We start from the raw sequence: 24286 nt of genomic DNA, 5'->3' as shown, positions 1-24286 counted from the left end.
TGGCATTCTGCTCTCTACAAGGACTCATGGCTGCTCTTCTGGGGATGTGGAAATAATCTAATTGGGGGAGACCCATAGATACATAAAAGCAAGCCCTGAGAATTGCTACAACAGAAGATGGTCAAATTATTACACAAATGAGGCAGAGGCAGAGATTATTGTTGGAATATGTAGGTCAACTCTTAGAAGACTCTTTGGTTGATTGGTTGATTGATTCCTTCATTTATTCAGGATATAATTATCAACTACCTGATTTGTTCCAGGGAGTGTGCCAGGCACAGCAGATGCAGAAAGGAATGATCTCAAGTCTAACCCTGCCTCTTTCCAATGGCTGACTTTCTCCTTTATCTTTAAGCCATCACTAGAGAGCTGACGATCCATGGAAACGGCCCTCCATTCTGCCACCTCATTCTATCTCTGTCCTAACCCTTTCTACCGCATTCTCCTTCATACTTCACTCTCCTGTCTGTTCTTCATCACCCTGGCCTGGGGCATCATCCTCAACGTTCACCTCTGGATGTGTACTCTTTCTTGGGAGCTAACACTGGTCATGTCCCTCTCACCTTGGTACTGCTGTGGTGACCCTCCTTGGCTCTGATTTGCATTCACCCCCTTATCTTTTGTATAGTGTCTGTTGTGGGTAACCATTTGGTCTGCTCCATCATCCAAGGCGTGGGGAACATCCCCAAAACCAGATGCCTCTTGTCCTCCAGAAAAGATAATTGGACAATTCCTGCCTCTAAGTGGACCACAGCTGGTTGTGAAAGTGACAGGTTAACATGTCAACCCTTCGCAAGATGCAAAGTACTGGAATAGGAAAGTCAGTTGCAGATCATTTTGAGAACATAGACTCCAATTATGGAAGCTCTTTCCACGAGGACCTTTAAGCTGAGTTTTGTTGTAGGAGACACACTTTGAGATAGCTATAGTATTTAGTGCTAATGACAGGCAATTGGAGCATTCATAAAATGGCATTGTATTCATAAAATAATTCCTAACTTTTATGGGAAGTTGCAAAGTCATACCTTCTGACCAGAGATATCTTCTGACCCAAAACCAAGACAAGCTCATGGAGTGTTATTTTGGTTACTGTTTGATGACTTCTGCTAAGAAGGATTAAGAGGTTTGAGCCTCTGGTCTATATTTAGACATGTGTTCCGCAACCTGGGGCTGTCTTTTATAAGCAGAGCCTTGCGTATCAGCTGGGGGAGTACTGATGTCAGCATGAGATCCTCTCATGCTGTGCTACACAGTGTGGAAATTTCTGATGCCAAAATACAAGAGCTTTCTATACTGTTTCCACACCGATTCAGGTTGTTAATTAGAAAGTTCAGGAAAAACATTGTGAGCTGAAAAGCACCACTTCAAATATTTGCATGTGGGTTACTATATAAGATTTCCTATATTTAATGCGAAAATTGAATGAAGCCATTAGAATGTGTGTATCTGACTCATTTGGAAAGTGAACGCTATAAATTTGCCACATGCCAGTAAACACCTATGCATTCCTCTGTCTCTTCAAGGGGACGCTTCAGGACTTGCTGTCACCTTAGCATCACTGCTTAGTTGGCACATTTTAGTCAGGGTGGAAAATGCCATTGCATGGGTGTGAGTGGACTCCATCCTGGAAATAAGAAAACCTGCATTCGAGGTCCTGCTCCCTCGGTGGCTGGTGGCTGGTGGCTGTGTGACCTTAGACAAGCCCCTACAGGTGGACACTGAGAATGAGTTGACATTGCCATTTTCTAACTTTGTCATCAGAAAATGGAAATTGAATTAGGATAGCAAGAGACAGGGTGGCCACCAACGGGCCTTTGATGTCACAAAAAATTGCATCCCTGTGGTATACAATTACAGGTACTCAAATGTGACAAAATAGGAATGAAAGGAGAAGAATATTAATTCTGATTGCAACAGTCCCTCAAAACGTGTTCCAAAATCTCACAAGAAGGCAAAAGCATTAGCATCTTTTTTTTCCTTTTCATTAGCATCTTTAAAGCTAGTTCATTCGTTCATAGTTCATAATCTTCTTAACAAAGACCTGCCGAGGGGACGCAGTGTTAATTGTGATTTCAAGTCTAATGTGAATAAGTAATACGTTTTGACCATTTGCTGTGGGTCAAGTACGTTGTAAACAGTAGGTGACATTCCTCGTCTCATTTAATCCTCACCACCAACCTTGGGCGGTAGGCACTATTCTTATCCCCATTCTGCAATGGAGGAAATTGAGGTTTGGCAAGGTTAAGTAACTTGCCTCAAATCTCATGGCTGTTAAGCAGCAGCGGCTTGCCCTCTGTAATGTCATAGTTGCTGCTCTCTGGCATTGTCCCCCCAGTTCCTTGCATGAATAAAATGCCGAAGCCTTGGTTTGTACCTGTGTTCCGGGGGACTTCTGACTGGAGAGGGTTGTTATTCAATACCTAGCCAATGAATGTTTCCCCCTTTGTGATCTATGACGAGACATCTTTCTTCCTGAAAAGAGCCTTTGTCTATCTCTCTTCAGGTCAAAGCTTTTTTCCTGTGGTTTCCTTTCATATTTAGGATGAAATTCTAGCTCCATAATGTGACATTTAGTGTTTCTCTAAGACTTTTCCCAATGTACTTGTGCTAGTGGGAATACGGTGTCCCAACCCAAACTCCCCATCAGACAGGTTAGTCATTGCCCTTGGAACACACCCCTCCTCTCCTGCCACCTTGCTCACTTAGGAGGGCTCCCTCCTATCCTCCCCATGTATCTAGAATATGTCTATGTCAGGGTGCCCATTTGCAAAGTCCTTCTCAATTCCCAGTCCTTGTGTTCCCCAGTCTTGCATGTCAAGACATCCATTCCAATGCTGTCCATATATTCATTTATTTCCACACTCATTTCCTCAACATTTATTGAGCATCTACCATGTGCTTTTATGCTAAGGGTGTCCTGGTAGACCTGATAACGTTCCTGTTATAGCTATTTTTTTTAATTATGATTATTCTTTGCAAAGGTACAGCAACCTTCTTGATAGATTATTTTTTTCATCTTCTAGAACTCAACATTTTTACCTTCAACACTGGCACATAATAATTGATCAGTAAATTTTTTTTTGGAATGAATGTCAGAATCACATTTCCTTTCTACCTTATTCATTGATAAAATACCTGGGGGATTCAAAACACTCATAAATCATTGGCAAGAATTTTATGCTGACAAAAATATCATTTGTTGGGGGAACTGCCAGGGTTTCAAAAGATGTTTTTCTGCTCATTATTTTTTCCACACTGCATTTGGAGAACCTGGAAATACGTTGCATGAATGCAATGGTGAGAAGCTATTTCTGGTGTCCTTTTCTCATCTAAAGATGAAAAGAGTTGAAACTAGGAAACTTAGTTCAGCCATTTCTTTTGTTTTTCCATGGAAAATGTTTCTGGGGCAAGCAAGATGTTTCTGGGTCAAAAGTCCAGACGGATTTTTTTTCAGAACTTTGGAGGAAGAACTTGTTCTTTGCAAGAGTTTCAGCCTCAAAGTTGACTTCAATTACTCTTGAGTCTAACTCAGCTCAACTGTTTGTGGTAGCAGTTGTAGCCTTGCACGTGGAATTTATAACTTAGACATTGATACACAATGTACTTTCCGGTAACAAGTTCACCATTAAGGAAATGGTCCAGTTTGGATGCTCTAAAACTTCATCTCCTGAGCAGCATTTCTGGGAGATGTTAAAGAAGCACCACACACAGACGCGCACACACACACACACACACACACACACACACACAGTGTTCCATGGATGAGTATGTTGGGAAGTACATCTCTACTAAGTAAATATCACACCCTTGGATGTTAGCTAAGCACATGCGTATACGAAAATCTCTGAGAAGTCCATTTATAATGAAGCTTAGCTAACTTTGTTCCTCAAAATTACTGGGCAAGCTTTGCAATATCTTCTCCCAGCCCCATCCTATTTGACTTTGGTTTCTCCCCCAAAACCTACTTCTGCATGCATTCAGTTGGCAAACTCGTATTGCCTGGCACTGTGATAGACACTGAGGTGTAGGTCACAGCCCCTGTCTCCAGTAGCTTGCGGTCTACTGGGGAGATAGATAAATGATGATGGGTGCTCTAAGGGAGGCACTCTCTGGGGCCTGTCAAGCAGCAGGAAGGTGGGGGAGAAGTGATGCTGAATCGAGTTCTGCAGAATTGGAAATAGAGCAGGCCAAGGGTCGCGTAAAGGAGATCCAGGCATCCTGAAGCATTATGAAGGCTGACAAATCAGGGTCAATGGGGAGATGGGCTTGATTAGCATTTGCACAAGGCACTGGAGGGAGATGCCATGAAAGAAGCAAGACAGGAGCACAGAGAGCTTTATTTCTAGTCAGGTTTTGTCTCTTGGTTTCCAGAACTGTGCCTGGCAGTCCTCGTTTGGCACTTCACTTCTTGTTCCCAGCAGCAGGGAGTAGGGGCAGGCTGGGATGACTCAGAAGATGGGAAACCGGTTTCCAGAGATGTAGGAGTTGGTTAGAACAGGAGGCAGCTCTCAATGTCTCTGGAAACTCCCCTAAGAGTGGTGAGTACTCTTGATCACACATTTTTCCCCTTCTGTCAATTATTTGTGATAAACCAAAGCAATTTAGTCTTTCCTACAGAACCGTGTTCTCCTTCAAACGTGGGCATTGTGCTCATCATGACTGTGCTTTGAAATGGCTGTGTAAAATGATTTCCATATCATGAACTGTCATTATTGACAAATGGTGAAATAGGACCCTTGGTTATTTGTTCTGTTATTAGATCCTGGCTGCATAACAATATTTCTCCTAAATAATTTTTATTGTTTTTTTCCTCAGCTATGGATATATGCCTGTATTTGTAAGACTGTAACTGATTAAAAGTGAAATAAAATATTTGTAAATAGTTTTATGTCTTATTAAGTCCAGGGGCGGGGAAAAAGCAAAATGATCTGGAAAAAAGAGAACTCTACGAATTATTTTTCCCCCTCATCTGTAAAATGATGGGGCTGGACTTAGTGGTCTCTAAAGTGCAACGTTCTTGGATTCTACTGGAGCTGTAGACAGTTGCAGATAGCAGAGATGGAGAGTAATTGCCTCAGTTGGGTTCCTGTCTTTCACTGACTCTCTGGGAAATGGTGGGCATGTATTTTATTTGTTGTTGTGACTGGAAAATGTGAGCAACAATTATGGCAACGTCCATAGACTGTCCCCTATGGTGTAAAATGCAGAGAAGACTTTTATACTATTATTCCATGGTAAATGGAATGCACGATGGCTAGAACCTTCTGTGGGGCTCAGTGAATGTCTCATCATCTCAGCTCTACATGTCTGTGGGATGCCCAGGCCTTGGGGCTGGTTCCAACAAGCAATTTATTCAACCATCTGACATACATTTATTGAACATCAGTCCTGTGCTGGGCGTTATGCTGGGTGCTGGGGACTCAAGGATGCGTAAGAGTTTATGGTCGCAGGGACACACGGATATGTGGTCCATTCAGCAGACACGTACTGGGTGTCTAGAATGTCCTTGGCTCTTGACAGAGACATACAAGAATAAGAAAAATGATAACTGATACATGTGTTCAAGTTCTGAGGTTACTAATCCCTGGTCCCTAAGACTCAAAATCTTCACAGAGGCAATGGCATTAGGGCTTGATGAGATGACCTTCAGATGAGGGATTGCCAAGTAACTAAGATGAAGGCTATTCCAGGCAGAGAGATCAGCATTCCCCGAAGTACAGGGGCAGAAAGAGCGTGGTGCGGTGAGGGAGCTGTAATTTGCTGTGATGGCATCTGTGTGGCTGGAAGTAAGACCTAGAGGCTGGAGAGAGTCTCGTGTGCCAGCGTAAGAAATCGGAAGAGAGACTGAGGACACTGAACGATCCTGGCAGGGCAACAGCTGCTCCGGTTTCTCATTGGTGACACAGGGCTAGCAATGCCAACGTCCATACAGTTGTTAGGACCATCGCTGATAAGAATAATAACAAATACTGATTAAAGGCTGCTTATAAAGCCAGCACTGCTTTAAACATTGTACATGTTGTGTCTCACTTCACCATCACAATAATCCTATGAAAGAGGTCACATTATTGTCCCCAGGTCCCAGGTGAGGAAATAAAGGCACAGAGATCTCAAGGAGCATCACGGAGCAATTCAGTAAAAGTCAGGAATTGAATCCAGAATCCTACCCTCTATTCTACTTTGTTTATTAGATTTTAAACTTCAAAAATATTGAACAATGAGAGACATGTGGAGAAGTGCGCAAATCATACATACACAGCTCAAGGCATCACCATGAGGGCTGGCCGAATATGGCCAGCGGACCCGTTCCAGCCTGCCACCTGTTTTGATGAAGGAGGTTTTATTGGAATGCAGCAGTACCCATCATTTATGAATTGTCAATGGCTGCCTTTGCGCTGCAGTGGCAGAGCTGAGGAGTTGAGACAGAGACGTATGGCCCCCAGAGCCTAAAATATTTCCTATCTGGCCCTTCACAGAAAATGTTTGTTAATGCCTGTGTCATTGCATTATGAGTAGAGCATCCAAGTCAAGAAACAGACCATACCCAGTGGCCAGAAGTCCCCCACGTGCTCCCTCCCAAACATGACCCCTCCTCCCACCATGGTAACCCTGCTCTCTAACTTCCCGTGTTGTGGATTTGTTTTGCTTGTTTTTGAACTCTGCATAAACATGGTCATACAGTCTGTGAGCTCTGCCCTCTCAGCCTCTGTGTGATGCCGACGTGCTTAGCATAAAACCACAAAAAGTGGGAGGCCATTCTCGTTGGTTCTGGCCACACAGCAGCTGAGTGCCCAGGATAGGAGGCGTGCTGGCCCATGCCTTGCTTCTTTCAGGATGAGGACACTTGGGGTTCACCGTATTTTGGTCCCAACTTGAATTAAGGACCTCTGTGACCACCTGGATGAGTTTCCTCTTGCTGTTGTAACAAAGTACCACAAGCTGAGTACCTTAAACAACATAGACTTGTTCTCTTACTGTTCTGGAGGTCAGAAGTCTGAAATGGGTCTTACTGGGTAAAATCCACGTGTCTGTAGGATTGTGGTCCTGAGGGCTTCTTGATCCTCATTCCACACACTTCCTGGATGATACCTTTTACTTTCATGCCCTCAATTACCATCTCTATGCTGATGACTTCCAAACTACTTCTGGCGGTGCTCCCTCTCTGAACTTCAGATTTGCATCTCCAAACTCTTCACCTGCCTTTCTGACTTCTCCTCTTGAGTACCCCCCACACCGTGAGTCTACTGTCTCATAGCATGCACTGCTGACCTCTGTACGTCTTCACCCAGCTCATGGATTGGCACCATCTTCTACCTAATTGCCGAAGGCTAATTTTCTACGAATATTTCTTGATTCTCATCTCCCATTTGATCTCCAAATTCAGTCGTTTATCTCGTTCTGTCCAGTCTGTCTCTGTAGTATTTTCCCAGTGTATTTGTTTCTCCCCATCTCCACTGCGATGGCAGTAGTCAGGCTTTTATCATTGTTGCCTAAATTACACCACCTACGTCCCACTCATGGTCTTGCCCCTCCCATGTGGTACCCAAAATTATCTTTTAAAGAAAAATCTCATCTTTTTTTCATAACAGGGAATTAATTCTTTGAAGACAAGCTTAGTGCCTTATTTACTATTTGCCCCTGACACCTAGCAAAGAGGCTCTAACAGGAATCTCAATAATACATGTAATTAAATTCAACTCTTATCTCTCCATCTGTTGGAGGCTCTTCTTTGGTACACGTCTACCTCTCCAGGCTTTCTCTAATCCTCAAATTCTCTGACATGGGCCTCCCTTCTCTCTCTTACCTCTTTAATTCGAGAGTGTCATCTTTCTCAGAGAGCAGTGCCATGCCTTAATCACGGCCCCTGGTCCGTAGCAGGCTTCTAATGTAAGCTGGATGAATAAACGAATCCTTACATGAATACCTAAGTGGAGTCATGAGGCTGTCAGAGAACAGTTCTGAGAGTGTGCAAACATTCACAGTCTATTTGTAGTTTCCAATTGAATTTTATATGGCAGGAAATGAACAGCTGATTTGGGCCAGAAGGGATTTGGAAAGTTAATCTGGTCCATTCCCCTGACTCCAGGCGACATTTCTCAAAGTCCTGTAAGATGCTTTAGAAATCCAGTGACTTTGGGCAATGATCACCCTCTGTTGGAGACTGACAATGCACAGTAGCATTCTAAAGATGAAACAAGTCCATCGCAGAAAGAGCTCTTCAACTGTTACAGTAATTTTAAGTTTTACCTTTGTATTTCCCAAACCTAGGTGCCATGGGGCCCTTGCTTCCCACCACTATCTACTAACACCCTGCAGACCCAATGTCCCAATCCATATAATGTGGGAAACGTTAGCCTAAGCAAACCTCTACTTTTTGTGTAATTCAACTTTTACAAGGTGAAGCAAATTTATTTCAATGAACGTTCCCCCTGCTGTATGAGCTGATCGTGTTCAGAGGAACCTGAAAATGACATTTTTTTTTTAAACTGCCAGAGCAGAAGCAGGTTTTAGTGTTCCCTTTGTCAGAATAAGACTTGCCTTTAGTTAGAAGGGAGGAAGAAAATGGAGGTAATTATATAGTGACGGGAACTGTTCCTTTTTCTCCCATTGAGTGCCAGTGTCAGTCTTCTCAAACAAAGGTGCTATTGAAATTGTGAGTCATAAAATTGACTTTTCCAACTTCCGGGCACCAGCTGGGCTCAGTAGGAAAGGGTCTCTAGCATCAGGGAAGGCAGTTTTAGCCAGAGGTTCCTTATGGTGTCCTTTAAGAGCTTCATGGAACCACTCTGCCTGCCTTTTGTTCGTTCCACATACAGAGAGCCTCCATTCTGCTTAGTGTTGGCAATGTTCAGATGAACAAAACTCATCTGTGGCCTCTTCAAATGAGTAAAGATTGAACAAACTCCTATGTCATTTTTGCTCTCCACTGTTAGGACATGCCTCGTGTACCATGCACCAGTCTATGTGTTTTTATGGTCTTGGTAAATCTTCACAGTTACGTGGGAGATGGTTTTCACATTCACAGTATAATTCCCAAAACTGAGGCTAAGGGCCTGGTTCATGTGCTACGGTCCTTAGGAGACAGCATCCAAGTTCTAACCCAGGGCATATCCACTCCATGGCTCTCGCAGCTGGACAGGGTGTCATCATTGGTGGAAAGCTTGAAGGTTAGACTTTTGCTCAGGGTCAAGGGTAAGCTAGTCTGGAACCAATAGCCACCAAGTCCTTTGTGTGTCATTTTTAGGAGCGACTGCTCAGCTGCAGCAGCAAAGGAGGAACTTTTCCATCCTATCAGGCCTCATGCAAATTCCCTCATAGCAACACTGGCTTTGTGAAGAATTACATTTCCTGCTGCAGTGATTAGATAGACGAGCTCATTTAAGTCCTATCAGCCAGAACTTAGCCCTGTGTTTGGCTGGTAAGTTTGTGAATAAGCTCTTCATGCCAGCTTTCTCCCCGCTCCCTACTTTTGCATTGGGATAATAATTCAGGCTTTGTTTTCCATTTACTTCCATTACATCATTTCCTCTGAGGTGTGTCTATTGTCTTGTTGCCAAGATAGGTGGTTTTATCCCCATTTGTGAGGGGCAGACCTGAGGATGAGAGGAACCTGAGAGCATGGTTGAAAGTCACGCAGGTTAGCATCCTATAAACACCTCCGTCCTACTACTTACCAAATGGCAGGGTATCAATTTTTTTGTGTCTGTCTCTTTTTCCCATGGTGGCGAGAGCATCTTGAAGGCAGAAACTATGTGTTTTCTTAAGATGTAGCAGAGTCTACCTCTAATATTATATATTATATAGCAATATATAATACAGTTAAGATATAGACCTTTGAATGTAATGTTGGATTCCATTTACTCTTGAATTTTTAGCTCTTCGGGTGTATGTATCTAAATGCCAACTTGACATCTCCACATGGACACTGTAGGCATCATAAGAATAACATGGCCAAAGCAGCCCTCTTGATTTCCTTTTGCAAACCTGCTTTCCCCTGGATTTTGCCCCCCACCCCCCAGTAGCTTTATAGTTTTTCATGTCAGAACTCTGAGTTATCTTTGATTTTTTTTTTTAACTTTTTTCCACCTTCCAGGTCTAAAGGGCCACAAAGTCATCTTGACTTTCCATTAAAACAGACCCAGAATTTTCCACTTCTTCTGACTTACTTCCTCATTTCTACCCCAGTTTAAGCCACTGTCCTCTCTTACTTGAACTGGTTCAAACATTTTCCTCACCGGTTCCCCACCGGTTCCCCTTCTACTCTTGTCATCCTATAATCCATTCCCCACGAAGCACTCAAAGTGATCTTTTAAAAAGTCAAATAAAACTAAATCACTCTTTTGCTTAAAACTCTTTGCTGGCCTCCCTTATCATTGGAAAAACAAAACAAAACCAAACCTTAATGTTTTTCCCATGGTTTGTGAAATCCTCTGTGATCTGCCTCTACCAGCCTCTTTGACTGTACACCCTTGAACTCTCCATATTTGAGCCATGCTAATATTCTTGATATTCCTTAAACATTCTAAGTTCACTCTGGCCTCAGGGCCTTTGCACTGGCTGTTCCCTCTGTCTGGAGTGTCTTGTCCCATCATCCTAATCACGTGACTGCTTTCTTCTTGTCCCTGAAATCTCAGCCTAAATGTGATCTCTTTAGAAAGGCCGTCCCTGACCACCCACTTCACAGACATCATATAACTACTCTGTTCAAATTATCTTAAAAGTCTTTCTTTAGACACCCTTGTCCTGAATGCTGTCCTGTTGTTTCTTTTGTCTATTTCCCCCTCCACCACCTACTTTTTACCCCCTTGGGTTGTAAGCTCCAGGAGAAGAGGGACCCTCCTGTCTCTCTCATCACTGTATCTCTGATGTAGTGCCTGGGATACAGCCCGAGCCCCATGAATATTTATGCCATAAATCTCAGAGGTGTCATTTTACACCCAAAAGTGATTATTGGTGTTTCCAGCGGGGCAGATGTTCAAAGACTAGAAGGATGTTTAAATTAATTCTTGAAAAGCCTGGAATAAGATACATTATTATCCACTACTTTTTCAGAGGTGGCAACCGACACTCAGGGAGGTTAAGCAACTTGCTTAAGGTCAATAGGATGTAGTGAGCAGTTAGACCTGAAAGGTGAGGCAAAGAAAAGAATCAAGAATAATTCCCATTTCTGGTGTGAGGAAACCATGGAGTTATTTCCCGAGATGGGAAAATGCAGGGGGAAGCAGATTTTCAAGGAGAAATCAAGAGTTACCCTTTGGCCATATTATTCTTGTGATGCCCAAAGATCCCCTCTTCATCCTGGAGAGAGGGTCAGAATCTGACCTCCTGTCTTTGAATTCCGAATCTGCTGCCTTCCTCAACAGTGTAGTTTCATGGTCTCTTTCCTTCTCTGCAGCCAGGGTGCTCTATCTAAGTAATTTTCCATGCAGCTTAGAGAGGTGGTGGACCATGCACTTCTGCAGGCTGGAGGTTAGAAAGATAATATTCCAACTGGGAAATGAAAATGATATCCCTTAAAAGGAGGCCAAGGAGGCAGTTTGCTTTGAGCTCTGACGCTTGATAAATGGGGCCTTTGAAGGTTCAGGGGAAGAAGTGAATTTCATGGTCTGAATGGCAAAGAGGCACTGCACAGGAAGGGCAACTTTCCCCTAAACCCAGGTCTCTGATAATAACGTCACCCCCTAATGTAGACAGGGCTTTACAGCTTCCAAAGCATTTCACATAGCTTATCGTATGTGACCCTCACAACAACCTGCAAGACAGGATGTTTTATCCCTGATAAGCAAAAGAGGAAACTGAGGATCAGAAGAATTACATGGTTGTCCAAGGTTAAAGAGTTAAAATTGAGACGGGCCCAACCTTTAAATCCAGTGTTTCAGCTAAAACTCTAGGCTCCACCTTGGTCGCTCTTTTCAGTCCCCCTGGAGAGGCTTGCTTCCCTCTCTCTCTACTACTTATCTCTGTATTTTGCCCATCTCAGTTCTGAAGTTCACTTTCTTGCCAAACAACCTGCAAAGCTGAGTTTATAACCCTCCAGGACGTCTGTTGAAGAGTTAGCTCTCAGTCAGTTTCTGGAAAGTGTTATTGATGAAGGACATCCATGGGAGTGGTCCACGAGCTGTGAATTAGTTGGTTGGACACCTCATAGTTCTGTCTCTTGTGCTTTAAATGAATGGTTCTCAAATTTTAATCATGTGGAGAGATTATTAAAATCCAGCTTACTGGGTCCTACCTACCAGAGATGTTGATTGAGTAGATCACAGGGGTAGGGCCTAAGAATTCGCATTTCCATATAGTGCTGAGGCCTTTGATTGACCATCTTCAGTAATCCTGCTCCAAACCCAGACCTTCTGCCTTCCCTGGTGAAGGTCAGGGAAAGTAGTAGATAATCTCAGGTGATGCTGACAGAAATGTCTGTGGGTACAACCTCTCTGGGGGAGCAATTGGCAATTTCAATTAAAATCTAAAAAGTGTGCTTCGACCAAGAGTTCCACTTCTGGGAACTTTGTCTTAAAGAAGTAATTATGAAGATGAACAAAATATTTAGGCCTTCTTTGCCTGGCATTGTAGGAGCTCAGTAAATCTTTGTAGAATGAGTGGTTGAATGGAAGGGTGCTCATTGTTAAAGTGTTTATAGGGGGAAAAATTGGAAGCAATCTAAATGTACAAATGTCAAAAGGGACTGGTTGACGACATTAATGAATGTCCTTTCAACTGGAAACTAGACAACTTTAAAATGTTAGAAGGGATGACAGCAAAACAGCAATATGTGAAACCATTAATATGATTTCATTTTGTTACATATTTTCAAAAACAATAATGTTAGGGTATCAGTTAATTCTGGCTTGTAGTGACATGTTTTCTTCTTTTGCTCTTTGTTTGCTTTAAGCATATGTTATTTGTGTTATTAAACAAAACCTTAAATAAAATCAACATAAAAGGCTAACTCTTTCATTGTGAGCTCAGTTCTGTGATTCAGGACGTTTTTCTGAGTCTACCATCTTGGAGGAAGCAGGAGATTTTAGGTGTGGAGGGAGAAATGCTCTTTGCCTTTGAAGACATTGTTGCAATCCCAGTTAATGGAAACCAGATGTGTTTGAACCTCAGCTTTCTGTCTGGGTTACTCTTTATCTTGGAGCTTTCCTTTAACTCTGGCATGAGCTGTCCTTCCCTGTGGGGCTGATGTGCAAGGCTGGTTTTTAGTGGAGGTGAGCACCTTGTGGATGTAAACATTAACTTGATTGGGCATCGTTTAGAGTCAACTTGGGCAAATTGTGTATGTCTCCTTTGAAACTTTTAAATTAGCTGGTCAGTATTAACCAGCAAGGATTGTTTGATCAACATTTCAGGGGAGGTTATTGATGACTCTTTGGTGATTTCAAAAATTGCAACAACATTGGTGTCTGCTTTTTCCTTGAAAATAAAAGTCACCACCAATAATGTCTATAGTAGACATGACATTATAAGCTTGAAATTTTATTCATCTGGACTGTTAAAATGAAGTGTTACCTCTGGTTGGCAGAATGGTGGGTTAACATCTCTTCATTTTCCAAGAATTTTCCTGGTGTAGATACCGATTTTATAATTACTAAAAGTGGAATAATACACAAACTAGTTAAGAAAGAAGTTACTAGGAGGCCAATGAGCAGGTTGAAAATTGAGAATCTAGAGATGGGCATTGTAGAAGCCAGTAGTAATCCGTGCAATGATTGATAAAAACTGCTTCAGGAATTTGCCTTAGTTTTTAAACTTGCGAATTTTATAGATTTTGACTTGAGACTTTCAAGTTAAGGTTGTGCTCATCAGCAGTGTAAGTTGGGGTAAAATCCTCAGGCTTTTTGGATTGTGGTTACTTTTTTGCATAAAGAGAACCTGGAATCTCACATTATACAGGTCCCTGGTCAGTAAATGTTTGTTTATGGTAACAATGCTGATAGTAATACAAAATCTCTGCCAACATTTTACCTCTCACACAGATTCAATCCTCTTTACCATGTAAACCAGAGAAGTGAAAATGAATTTACACATATTATTTTCATTATGAGAGTAATAACAATCAATTGGAAAATAGTTGAAAAAAAAACTAATTACACCATTTCATCATTAACAGATACTTTTTATGACAAATGTCAGTAAGGTTAGAAAAATTAAAAACTGCTAATTCCAGGTTGGAGATTGGATGAAAAGGATTTACCCTTCCCTTCAACTCTGAATCCTTTGATTCCAAGGACCTAGAAAATTCAATTTGGAGATGTCCTGTTTTCCAAGTATTTTTGAGGTTTATCTCTGAAAAAATAATGAAATATTATTAATGTTAAGCCTTAGCATTGATTTTTATTGGGAGCCATTGAAGATATAATAACTTTGTACCTCATTTATTCAACAATTTAACAAATATTCAGTAACATTAAATATTTATATGTATTTAGAACTAAGTACTGAGGATACAGTGATGAACAACAATAGCAAAAAATATATATATAATCTCTGCCCTTGTGGGCATTATATTCTGATTCAGGAGACAGACTTCAAACAAGTAATCGCAGGCACAAACACAGAGTTCCAAGCTGTAATAGGGATTCATAAGGAGAAACAGAGGCTTCTAATAGAGGGTATAACTGGGGGCCTAGTTTAACTGGGGACTCAGAGAAAATCCTTGGAGTGACATTCACGATGGAGGATGAGTAGACATTAATCAGCGTAGGGGATGGGATGGGTGAGGTTAGATTAAAGGAATAGAGGGTATGGGGATGAATATCCCAGAGTGAGAAATAGCTTGGTGTGTTTGAGGACAGAAAGAAGAGCAGTGAGCCTGGTAGGGAGTAGGAGGGAGTCCGATACCAGAGGCACCATAGCATGGGAGCCTCACTGGTTACGGTAAACTATTTGGATAATATCTCAAATGCAAAAGGGGACACTGAAGGACCTTTAGCTGGCAAGTGGTCTGATCAATTTAGAGATTCAGAGAGTCCCTGCTGCTGTATGGAGACTGGGTTAAAGGAAGTGGGGGGACAAGGGCAGAGGTAGGGGGGACAGGGGCTCCCAGGGTGGTCCATAAAAGAGATGATGTTGTGGCTTAGGATAAGGTCAATGAGGAGTTGAAAAGTAGGTCATCTGAGAATTTTAGAAGTCAACTTGATAAGAATTGGTGAAAAATTTACCTTGAGAGCGAGGGGAAGGAAGCTCAGAAATGTCTCCCAGATTTCTGACTTAAGAAACTTTTTGGATTGACGGCTCCCATCACTGAGAGCAGCAGGGGTTGGGGACAAAGGCGAGGTTTGGGGGCCAGATGAAGTGTTCAGTTTGGAACAGGTTGAGGTAGTGAGATGTCAAGTAGGCAGCTGAATACAAAGCTGTCAATTGCATGTATCTCATTTCTTCCGCAAATCCTGAGAGCCGACAAGCTTCTCTACTGCTTTAGCCATTGTTAGTTATTTCACATCTAATAGGCATCTATGAAGCGATGCACGGTGATTTATATGTCTTTTCTTATTTAAGGCTTGATATGCCATACAATGTTCTTCTCTAACTTCAGTTGAGTGAATTAGGAGTCAGAGAAGTTAAATATCTGAGATAATGCACAGATTTTGGAACTAGGTAAAATCTGCTAAAAATGGGTGAAACAAGGATTCAAACCCAGGGCTTATTCTTGTCTGGATCTAAATCTTCTTATGCCATTTCTGCTGTGACCCTCCCTTCTTTCCCCCTTCACCTATCCTTCTTTCCTCCCTCCCTCTCTTCCTTCCTTCCTTCCTTCCATCTCTCCCTCTCATCTCATCTATCAATCTATCTGTCACCCATCTATCTCTAACATCATCTTAATTATTATCTATCATATGTCTTTATGTAATTTAGTTTTCTGTTTCATCTATCTGTCTGTCTATCTATCTATCTATCTATCTATCTATCTATCTATCTATCTTTCTATCATCTATCTATCTAATCTATCCATCCATCCATCCATCTATCTCCCCAGGAATAAATATATCCCCCCAAACTGAAGGACACTTAAAAGACCATTAATCTAGTCACTATATGGATAAGGAAATTGACACTCAGTGGAGAAAAATTTCTAGCTCAGAGGCACTCATTGCTGGTTAGAATCCCATTTTTCTCACTGCATTTACTCCCACTTTACTTAAGCAACACTTTTCATCACTGTGGCTCCTTAGGGAACGGCTCTGCCAGAAGCTGAAAGAGAATACTGCCAGGCCTCCAGAGGAAGAGTTTGCATCTATTTCCAGCATTTCTCCCCCAGGATGTTTCAAAGTGTGGGGCTCCCCTTTGAAGTCCTGCAGAGTGAAGGTGTCAGCAGGCAGCCTCTTCCAAGAAACCCGCAGTCAGTCTGCTAACACTCAGCTTGTCTCCCCTGCTGCAAGGGGCAAGGCAGAGAATGGGTTTATAACAGGGGACAAAATAGTGATCAAAGGAGAACTTAGAGTGAGGGTTCCTGAAAATCCTGTGGGATGGAGTTAGAGGTGGGGAAGGAGGAAGCTGCCGGCCTCAAGGATGCAGCTTCGGCATCTTGCCAGGAGTTAACTCTTTGGGAACTGCTGCTCTGCACAGCTTCACAATGGGAGACAGGAAGCATCAGCTGGGAGGTATTGGAAGAACATTCTCTTTTGACAAGCCCTGCCCATTCCTGACTCACCCCTGCCTTGAACTCACCCCAAACTCAATGATACGAAACGAAGAAAAAAGAAGGAAAAGGAAAGAAGATAAATCCACTGTTCATTTTTAAACTGAGTACTTTTAACCCAGGAGTCAAAATGACAGTGATAAGCTCAATGGTTAGGTTTCTTGGCTGATTACATAGAGCATGTTTATCAAGCACCAGCCAAGTGCCAGGCATCACTGGGGCACCATGTCCTACCACACTGCCCACACAGTGGGTTGTCGCTCCAGGACGTTGCTTCAGACATGTGAGCTCCCCTAGCCATTAAACCACCGATGCCTCTGTCACTGACTCTGGGCTCTTCCTTCGGTCTTGAAGCTGGGCAAGTGCAGACCTTGCAGGCCTAAAGAGCGCAGCCCAACACAGACCCAGTGTGCTAGGGATGAAAAGACAAAAGATTTAATTTCCTCCTTCAAAGAGATGACAGCCTATTGGGATGGAGATCATCGGGACTGACACTATCTCCTGATTGGTGCCGTGATGAGAGATGCATGTTGGAAGAACACAAATGAAAGATCCCTAATCCAGAGTAGGCTTGCTGGGGTGGTCAAAGAGTACTTCCTGGAAGAGGTGTCATCCGAGTGAGTGGTGTGGAATGGGTGGAATTTAGCAAGCAAAGGAAATGGGAAAAAAGCGTGTGCAAACGCAAGGGTTCTTGAGAGTTTATAGCCTGTTCAGGCAACTGCTGTTAGTCCAGCATGACTGGGGCGTAGGACAAGCATTAAGGGAAGCGCTGAGGACCAGGAATGGGGCAGGGTGGTGCTGGAGCTGGTAGAATGTAGACCATAGGAGTTCTGATGACTTGCTTGGAGTTCGGGCTTATCCTGTGCGACAGCATCTCCCTTCCCTCCTCCCTCCCTTTTGGTGATTATATATATTAGCAAACCTACTCCTCAACATCTCAGGGTGCCTGGACTTGATCTAAGGTTCATAGCTCTTTTTCCCATGTCTTCACAAAACCACAGCTGTGAGCAGCATTCACATGAAGAGGCATCTTTCCCTACCCTCCTGTGCCCTCCTTTCCCCCACCTGCCCACGCCTAGGGAGAACCTGCGGCTCACAGAGATGCAGCTGTCCCTGTGCTGTCAGCAGTGACACGCCACCATCCCCCTGTTAGTAGCATAGCTGCTCACGCCAAGCAGATGCCTCCCTCTCAGGAACTGCATGTGAAACAGCCCAGAAACAGCATATTAAGACTCAAAAGATGCAATTTAAATTTCCTGTGGCCGAGGAGATGCCGGTGACATGGTGATTACATATGTCGAGCAAGGGCGGTGCAGCAGGGTGCTCTGTAGTTGAGGACCCCAGGCAGTGGGCAGCAGATGGAGGCGAAGCCCCGGCAAAAGCAGCGTTCGCGGCTGGACCAGGGCTGTGTGCTGCAGGTGCGTGGCACCTGTCCCAGGAGACATTCTTTTCAGAGGGAGGAGGGGCCGAGCCAGCAGTGAGTCCAGAGAGGTTGTTGCTGCTGATGAGGAAGATTAGACTCAGAGAGAAATTCTGACATAAATTCACGGTCACTCTGTTACTTAGTGCCACCGTCAGAACTAGAATTCAAGACACTTATATGCAAGTCCAGATCCCTCTCATTTGTTCATGGGGCATATTTTGAGAATCTGTGAAGTTCAGGCTCTGTGCAAGGTAACTGGCATTAGAGTAAGAAAAAGAAATCTTCCATCCAGGGGTTTATAGTCTGACTGCATCCTAGAAGCATCCTGGTATTTAATAAAAATACCAAAGCCTGGCCCCGGCTCCAGCGTTTCTGATTTAGGGGTCTTTGGAGGAGCCCAGGTACCAGTGATTTCTAAAGCTCCCCATGGTGTAGCACTGAACCGCCCCAGAGCCGAGCTGTCCACCATGAGGTCGCGGAGCACTTAACGCTGTGGGCCATCTACAGTGTGATGTGACTTGAGACTTAGTGTGAGCAAAATAATTGAAAATATCTCTGGGAAAACTTTTTCTACCGGTTCTATGTTGCCCACATAATAGTTCGGATATGTTGGCTCAATAAAATATATTATTAAAATTACTTCACCTGTTTCTTTTTGCTCTTTAAAAATGTGGCCACTGGAAAATTAAAAATATATGTGAAGCTCACATGGAAATTCTATTGAACAGTGCTCTTCTAGAGGAAAATGAAAAGACATTTACATCTTTCTCCCATGTCTGTACAATCTCTGTCTCTTGTTCACACGTAGAAGAACACAAAGTAGTGCAAAGGGGGTGGTTCCAATCATACCCTGGGCGGTACGTACGACAGTGGTGGAAAGAATATTTGTCCTCCAGTTACACTACCTGGGTCCTAATCCCAGCTTCAGCAGTTACTTGTTGGATGACCTTGGATGAGTTAACTCTCTGTGCCTCTATTTCTCCACCTATAAAACGGGAGAATGAGGCTGTTTACGGTTTTGTTGAGATAATGTTAGCTGTTATTTTTCTTCCCTCTCTGTGTCTCTTCTGTTGAGATTTGTTTCTGTGACCATCTGCCATTGAACTCAAACCTTCCTTGGTCACTTCCAAAATGCATGATTTCTCCCAAGTAATGCAACCCACAAGTTATCAATCCATTTCGTGGTTCGTTGTCATGACTCATAAAATCTAGCCCCTTCCCCTTCTGACTGCTTTTTTTTTTTTAACTTCCAGGGAAAAGAGAAGTTAGATGAATATAAGATGAATCACTGCCCCAGGTGAAGCAGAGATGCCATCTTTGGTTCCTTCCTCCTAAGTTCTTTGCCAGCTTCAATGACACTTTGAGTTGGGGAGATTACCAGTGGAAGCCAAACCGAAGTGTTCAGGCAGGTTTCTTCCTGCATAAGTTTCATTGACTTGTCACTCTTTGGTGGCAGGGATGTCTGGATAACAACATAGCACTGGGCTGAACAGGTAAGTCATTGACCATCTTAGGATGGTGTTTCTTCCACCTTTATGCTGAGGAGCTCAAAGTAGAAGGTAGTCCAGTCCCTTCAAGAGCCCGCACCAGCCACTTTGCTCCATGCTAAAAGAAGTCTTGGCGCCAGCCCTGCCCTCCCAATATTGCCACTTTCTTTAGGAAATCTAAGAATTACAAACAGACATTCTGGTGGGAGTGGGCAGTAGGGATGCGCAGGAATTATTATCTCATCAATATCCTTCTTCAGAAGTTCCAGCCAGGAACTGGGAGGAAGGGGAAGGAGCTTGGAGAGAACTCTCTCTGAGTGCTTCCGGTGGAAGAGGGCATGTTCTGTCTTGTGAATAATGTGTTCAGCATATTCAGAGCTAGTGAGTGCCGGACACCCGGAAGTAAATAATCCACCTTTGAGGATCAGTGGAGCCATTTAAGGGAAGTCCCATGGCCACTCTGCCAACTGTGCTATGGCTAGAGAAGTCTAGAAGAGATGCATTTGAGAGGTGAGTCTAAATATGTGAACATAGGAAAATCACTCATTTCTCTCAGCCTCCCTTTCCTTATCTGTAAAATGGGAGCAATCACCTTAGTTTATAGGGCTCTTATAAAGCTTAGATGAAAAAATAAGCATAAAGGTATCCAGTTAAAGGTTAAAGTGAGTGCTGTAAAGACAAGAGTGCTGACAATTCTGAGCAGGCGGAGAGGTTCATGCAATGGGGACTCAGAGATTCTGGCAGAGAAGGTAGGCTAGACACAATGAATTTATTGCATTTTTGCTGATTTTTAGGTTTTTATCTTAACAGTACAATAGTAATTCATGCTCACTGTGAAAAATTCGGAGGGAAAACATAAAAAAGAAAATTGAACTAATTTCTAAGTTTATCACTCAGAACCAACGCTTGTCAACATTTTGGGGAAATCTTTATCACCTGTAATTTAGTTTGGTGGAAGAGAAGAGAAAGAAAATTTTTGTCATTTAGTATTACTTGAACACAAGCTTGGCAAGGAGAACGTTTGCGACAGGGTGAGAAAACGTGGCAGAAGATAAAGTTGGAGACAGATCAGATGGGTTCTGTACACAAAGGTAACAAGAGATTTCCCTTCTTTATTATTTTTTTTAAAGGAAAATCATAAAGCTTTAACTTCGTGGGTCCTCTTCCTGCTCTCGCACCTTCTGACCTTTCTCAGTCCTCTCAAACATACTGGCATGATTCGCCATGGGAAAGGCAGGCTCTTTCCTCCCCAAGAGAACAGAGCGCTTGGACTCTTCCCTCCCTCGTGGAATTGTGCTGGAGTGAGTAGTCGTCTCCCATAAAATGAACCGTGGGTCTGTGCTGGATTCTTGTGTGGGTCGTCCACTGGGTTATTAACGACTAGAACACCCTGGGGCCTTCAGGCCCTGAATCCTGCCGTGTGTACAAGCATCTTCTAGAGAAACATTTCTGGCTGCTGGCTTTCTGGAACTGGGGCGTTCTCCCCAACTCATGCATCTTTTATAATAGGCTTTGTTGTATGTGACGTGTGGCTGAGAAATCAGTAGTTTTAGATACGTTTTGATTCCAAAGGTAAGGTAAGGTGATGGAGCAGGAGAGAAAGGGCTGGGTGTGTGTGTGAGAGAGAGAGAGAGAGATAAAGAGAAAGGTTGAATAAGCAATAAACAGAGAAGCATGGGGGATGGAGAGAGAGAAACAGAAAGAAAATCTGAGATGTGTCCTAAGGAATGGATAGGGGAAAGGCAGAAGAGGGAGGGAGAGAGGATGGGAGGCAGAAAAGGATGCTTGAGTGACAGAGTGAGTGCAGGGGAGACAGAGACAGTCATTACTACTTAATGATTAGTACAGGATTTAAATGAAATATTCATGAAAGGAAATTGGAGCTATAGACAAATCCAAACGCCGCTTCCCCCATCCCCACCTCCCCCGCCTACTCAAAGGAGAGTTCTTCGGGGATTCATGCCCTCTATTGTCATTACCTGGGAACAACTGATGGATGTCATGTGAGGGGAAGCTTGTTCCTTTGATGGTATTTGACTCCATTAAAAAACACATCTGCTGACCCGCTCGGGCGATTGGTGAGCTCCTGCGGGAGCGAGGCATTTCAGGGCACGCTCTTGGCACCTTGGAGGCGATCCATATGGCTTCCACCTTCCTGCAAACTCGGTCTGTGGTCAGAGGATCCAAGTGTTTCCTGAACCAGGATCCTCCTCTCTTGCAGGTGACAGGGGAGACATCCTCTAGGGTGCTGCCTGTGGACATGCCTGCAAAGCCCAGCGCAGGTAAGTAACAGAAGCTCAGTACATCCTGGTGCACTGCCATTTACCAACGGACCAGCCCAGCGCAAACAAGACAGGCGTCTTGTCATGGAAAGTCGCCTCCTCTCTCCACGCCTCCGCTTTCTTTTTGATGCATGTGTACTAGTGCCCAGCCTGCTGGCGGTGCTGCCCGTGGGGAGCTGTCAGAGCGACCCGAGAGTGCTCTCCCAGGGCTTGGCGTGGGACGGAGGACTGTGCTCTCGCCTTTGTTTCCTCCCAGCTCCCTCTCTCCCTTGTCTCTCATCATCAGAGGAGGGAACTCACATCACCACTAGCTCTTGTTCCCTGGGGAGCGATGCCCAAGCAGGTGACTAGGAAGGAGGACCCTTGACTGCCCGCCCCTGCACCTGCAGCAGGTGATGCAGCAGGGGGAGGTCAGCCCTTGGGGACCTCCTGTATGTGCTCTGCTCTTCGCATCCCCTCCACCCCAACAGCAGCCTCCCTGAGGACCGCTTTGTTTTCATGCTGAGGTTATATATAGGCTCAATTATTGCTTTTGCCTGATTTTTAAGGTAGCACACTTCCTCAGTCCAGAGGAGCTCGGAGGTCACTCCTTTTACCATAAAAATAACGTGAGCTGTCAATTTCCCGTTATGATGATGTCCTAAATGGTCCGCTTACCTTCTGACTTTCCTTACATAATCTTTGGATCTCTGTTAACTTTATTTAAAATGGAGATGATACTATTTATTTCCATAGGGCCATCTGAGGGTCAAAGGAGGACTTTCTAAAGTGTCAAATCTATTCAAATGTTAAATATTGTTGTGACAGTGTGTGTTCAAACCTGCCCTAGTCTGAAAGCTCTGGGAAGATAGGAAACACCTTTGTCTTTTCACAGCTGCGTACCCAGGGCCTGTGCAAAATGACAGGCACATACAAGATGTTCAGCTAATGTTTTCTGTACAAGTGACTGACCTCAGCTCCTCCGAGGTTAATCTTTATTGCCCCATATCTATTCGCATCTCTTTTTTAAAAAAAAAAATATTGGAGCTTGTAGCTGCTGACACCCCCACTCCTGTCCCCTCAACTCACCACTCCCAGTCCCCATCCTAGGTTCTGGGATAGAGTTCATGAATAGTTCAGAGGATAACTTGTCCAGCCGTGCTGGACCACAGGACTTGCAGGAGGCAAATGCAGTGAGACTGGACCACAGAGGCTGAGTTAACACAAATGGAACAGCTGTGCTGCCTTCAGGCCTGGGAGGGTCTCCAAGTTCAGGGGAAAGGTAACAACACAGTGGTCTAAAAATGGCCCTGTATCTACAGAAAGCTGCGTGCGTGACAGGCCAAGGATGGCTGGACCTCCTTGGCTGGACAAGGATGCTTGAGTTTCTAGGCAAAAACTCAGACAGTTCAATCACTGTTGGCCCATCTTACAAACAGGAGTGGTTTACATTGCCCATGTTACCTTATTTATTCCACCAACCAGCACATGTATTTCTGTTTAAAGGGCCAGGCCTGACTTCCTATAGGTTTTGAGCAGAGTTGATTAATGAAATGATTAATTGTAGGAGAAAATACCCACCCCCCTTTCCCTGTATCACCTTTTCTCTCCAGCCCTTAACACTCTCAAACATGCCACCCATTTTCCTCACTTATCTTGGTTCTGACATGTTTCCCCCCAAATCTGTAAGCTCCATGGGAGCAGAAATATTTTTCCTATTTTTTATTTTTGTTTTTCTTCTGCTATGTACCTGGCATGTGTTAAGCATGCACTAATTATTGTTCGTTTATTTAGTTAAACAACCAGTTTCCTGTGTAAGTGGTGCCTATTCCTTTCCGTAAAACAAAACCAAAAATATATGTAAATGCATTTTCTGTGTGTGATAGAAATGCCTTAGAGTATATTAGCCAATTCCCCGAGTTCTGAAACAGAGCTTAAATAACCATAGGAAGGTTTTTAGTACTTATTTCACTTTGCCTTGAGGGCTTTATTGAATTTACTCATTTAACCTTCGTAATAAGCTTTTTCTGTAGATGAAGGAAATGAAGCACAGAGAGGGTGAGTTATTTGCCCAAAGCCACACAGTAATTAAGGTACGGATCCAACATTTGAACCCAGGCGATCTGGTCTCAGAGCCTGAGGGCTTAACCATTATACTCTGCTGTTTCTGAACATGAATTAGGTGGTTTGCAAAGAGTCAGCGTCTCCATTGCGAAGGCCACATCTTCCATCACAGTGACCCCGTAACCCTGAGGCGGGAGTGCTTCTTGCCGCCCAGACCCCAGGGCAGAGGAGTTATCTAGCTGGCATTCCTTCTCCTTCACTGCCAGCTATTACGAGGTGATGTTATCAAGACTTTCTTCTGAAGTCCTACCGCAGAGATGCTTCTGGTCTGCTGCATCCCAGCGCAAACCAGATCACAAAGACCTTGTTTTATGTCCCAAGGGGATTAACCTTCTAAATCTTTCTAGCAAGC

General features: G+C 43.6%; 1 long non-coding RNA gene across 1 annotated transcript in view; it reads left to right on the top strand.

Moving 5' to 3' along the window:
* LOC116659790 overlaps positions 1-22199 on the top strand; it is a 37597-nt gene extending 15398 nt beyond the window's left edge. The window contains exons 3-5 of the long non-coding RNA XR_004315139.1: positions 19316-19555; positions 20680-20850; positions 21771-22199. This is a non-coding gene — a long non-coding RNA (uncharacterized LOC116659790). The remainder of the gene's footprint in view (positions 1-19315; positions 19556-20679; positions 20851-21770) is intronic.
* Positions 22200-24286: the final 2087 nt, after the last annotated feature.

The sequence above is a fragment of the Camelus ferus genome, chromosome 25 (assembly GCF_009834535.1).
Source record: "Camelus ferus isolate YT-003-E chromosome 25, BCGSAC_Cfer_1.0, whole genome shotgun sequence".
Taxonomy (NCBI): Eukaryota; Metazoa; Chordata; class Mammalia; order Artiodactyla; family Camelidae; genus Camelus; species Camelus ferus.
This window is presented reverse-complemented; position numbering and strand designations above follow the sequence as displayed.